Here is a 3,748-nt window from a genome sequence, read left to right on the forward strand (position 1 = left end):
ATAAATGTTCTCGATAAAATGATGGTTGTCATTTCCAGCTGTCCTGTTTTGTTTTTAACCCCTTTTAACCATTGGCTTTCTGAACAGGCCCCTTTTACCAGATGATGTGCTTTTCTGTTGCATGGTGGCTTAGTCCAGAATGTTTGGTGTTACTTTTTGAAATGATAATGTGGGACAGAGAGAGACAGTAACACCCAAGTCCAACAGTTTCAGACACACCCTAGGGGGATCCAGACAGTGGGAGCCAGGAGCTCAGTTTGAATTCTCAGCATTTGAATTCTGGCCCTTCAGTAGGATTTTAAAGATTATGTTAACACAACTGTTGAGCATATCTGTTTCACCCCTCTGCTGCAAAAAGAAGGGCCGGGTTTTTTTTTTAGATTTTGAAATAGGATGTTTTTGGTGACTTCCAGCCTGTCTTAAGGGCATTTGGAGAACTGCACTGAAATAGAGCTGGGCGAATTGAAGGAGAGGGCAGGTGAGTTAGAGACGACGGCTAATTAGCTTAGGTGGTGGAATAAAAAGAACCTCAGGATCCACAAATCTGGTTAGTTCTGGCTCAACCACTTAATTGGGTGATCTGAGCCTTTTTTATCTGAAGACAAGCACCTATCTCCAGACCCAGGGAGTTCGGTGAGACCTCGGTGAAATGCAGAAACAGTGCAGGGGACAATGCAGCACTCGGACCAGCAGCGTCCTCTCTCCTTGAACAGGATGACAGAGTCAGGGAGGGAGAGAACGGCTGTGGGCCCAGCAGAGGCGGAATGGTTACGTTGCTGGACTCCCACGTAGTTGACCATGGTCTTGTTAACGGATGGGAGAATGTCGAGCTGTGTTGTGATGATGTCCTTGGCTTTTTGGGTCCAGATAACTAAAATTAGAGATCTGTCCCTAGGCGCAAAATGAAACTGCAACCACGAACGAAGTAGGTAGAAAAGAAGGTTTAATAGGAAAGAAAGGAAAGTACACCCAGAAAGGCTCTTGGGCAGGCAGATTGCCCAGTGGCAGCTGCGCTTGATACTGGTTAATTGTTACGTTTATTACTAGAGGTGATCATGAATATTTATTGGTGGGAGGTCTGCCATGCTACCTATGTCCTTCCTTTGAATTAGAATCTGCGCGTTTTCTCCTGCGCTTGCGCACTTCTCTCACAGGTAAGGAATAAGGAATTTGATTACCTTAATGCTCATGCCCAGTGTGAGCCAGGTTGTTTAATTAGACTGCCTAATTAATTCATCGTCCTAGTGAGAATTAGGGCATTGACCAAAAACGCTTACTTGGGAATTAGAGTGTTGACCAAAATGCTTGCTTGTGTATTTTTGATAAGAGAAAAATCTACGAATCATTGCTGTATGCTTCCCTCAGGCCCCAAGGAAGGAAGATGGCAAATTGCCTTGCCCTCTTGGCGCCCGGGGCTAGGTGAGCCTTTGGCTTTTCTCTTAGGGCTGCGCGCTCATAACTGCCTACTCCAGTCTGAGGTTCGGACCTGGCAGCTTAAAACACGCAGGGCGCATGTGCAAGCGTGCCTGCTCAAAATCCCGAGAGGAGAATGGAGAAGAAGGGATTGTGGTGTGGCCATCCCCACAGGGGGTGACGTCTCGCTTTCTGTCTCTCTGTCTCTGGCAAGTGCATGTGCCCTACAGCAAAAATCTCTGGGAAAAGAAAAAAAAAAAACTGGGCTGAAAAGCTTCAAGCGGCTGACAGTTTGTTCAGTTGTAAATGTCAATCATTTGGAAGCGAGTGTGTCTTCTTATTAATGATAGTATCTAGTTTATATCTTGGAATTAAGTGAAGTCACTGGGGCAGGGCACGTGGATTACTTCCCCAGATGCATATGGCCCAGGGAAGACACGGATATTAAATGTGAATTGCAGCGAAGCGTATTTATACCACAGACCTAATACAATTACACGCTGGATTTTTTCCAACATGTTTATAAACATTCAGAAGTAAATATCTAGTCTCTGTTGCATCAAGGGTAACTTTTCTGACTTTGAGGTCATGAATATGTCCCCAGATTCTGTGTTTTGTTTTAATGCAGATTTCTTTCACAATCACCAGCAAGTGCATTTTATCTGGAATATGGCAGACCCGAGCATGTACCATAGACCAGGGTGACGTGCCCGGGTGTAGCCTCACAAGCTGGAAGTAGTTTCATACGGAATACACTTAAATATAAGTGTTACTACACTTACAAACCACTCCATGTGATGGGAGAACCCCAAATGGCTGCAGGTAGCTCAAGTTCTTACTGATTGATCATTTTTACTCTGAACAAGATGTCTTAAGGGTGAGAGCTACTAGACAAGGTCTTTCCTTTGTTGAGATTTTTTTTTTTCCTGCCAAAAACGATCACAGTCCTGCGGTACAAAATTGCTTTATGCCTTTCCCCCCGGGAATGTAGAAAGTAGGCTGAACCAATTTTATCTCCATTTATGATTAGAACAGGATCAGCCACAGCTCGGGAGAGGAGAGCCAGGACTTGAACATGGCTTTCCTTTTCTTAGTTTTGTGTCGAAGCTAATCACGCTGCTCCCTAAGTGTTACTAAGGAAAATGTAGGGGCCAGACATGCAGTGTTAAGTGCTGTGCTCTGCGGGGCTGACCACACTGGGAAGGTTCTGGGTTCGTGTCTGGAGACTTCCCTGGCTGCTGGGCACGCATGTGCCCATGACCTGGGGGACTGGGGCTGGTGCCGAGACCCTGTTGGTACCACCTCTCCTGTCTCACGGAACAAGTATGTAAGTAAAAGAAAACACATTTTTGTATTATCTACAATCTTGCCCCACAAAAGATGAGGGCACAGGTCTCCCTCCAGGCTCCCCCACCATCGCCTGATGGCTCCCCGCATCACTCTCGCTCCCCGTGGTCCTGACACTTGAGCCGTGTGTAGGGTGACCGCTGTCGAAGCCGAGCATACACTAAGCCAGACGACGTTTATTTTCTTCCACAACCTCCTTGCTCCCTCCCTGTCTTGATTCCCGGTGGCTTCTGGTCCACACGGGTGCGGACTAAGTGCCCTTCGTGCCTGGCACAGCTGAGTGTTCTCTCCCCCTCCTCTGTGTTCCAGAGACCCCCCTTCTCCACTCGGCGTCCCATCTCCTGTTTCCTGGCTCCCAGATCTTGCTCTTTCTTGGTTTGCTTGTTTTGGTGGGGCACGTCCTCCAGGGCTTCCTGCAGAGGCGTGCAGGTGGGGCGTTTTCTGAGACCGGTGTCCGTCCAACCTTCGCTCAGGGTTGGTAGCCTGGCCACGGGTGGGCTCTAGAGCAGAAGCTTTCGCCCTCGGACCTTGAAAGTCATTTGCGCCTCAGCTGCAGGTCCCATTGCATGGACGCAGAGAAGTCTGGTGGCCCCCGCTCCCGGTTTCTTCGCGTGCAGTCTGCGTGGCCTAAGCTCACCGAATGTTCACGGCTGTGCGGGCTTACTGGGTGCTTGAATGTGCCTGCTCCCAGCGCCTGCTAGGCACGTGCTCTGGAGAGCCATTTTCTCAAATCACTTCATTACTTCCTTCTCTTCTCCATTCCCTGTCCTGTCTCCGACACGCTGTTGTCCCAGTGCATCAACTGGTTTGAACCCATCACGTTTGTCTCTAGTCGCTGTGACTCTTTGGGACGTCTGCTTTCCAGTGCTTCCAGTAAGGGTCTCATCTGCTATCAGGTCTTTAGTTTTAAAGACCACCTTTTGTTCTCCAATTTTTTTTTTTTTTTTTTTTTTTAGGGATTTTTTTAAATAGAAGGGACGCACTCCCC

The sequence above is a fragment of the Tupaia chinensis genome, unplaced genomic scaffold, assembly GCF_000334495.1.
Source record: "Tupaia chinensis unplaced genomic scaffold, TupChi_1.0 Scaffold000161_1, whole genome shotgun sequence".
In the NCBI taxonomy this organism is placed as follows: Eukaryota; Metazoa; Chordata; class Mammalia; order Scandentia; family Tupaiidae; genus Tupaia; species Tupaia belangeri.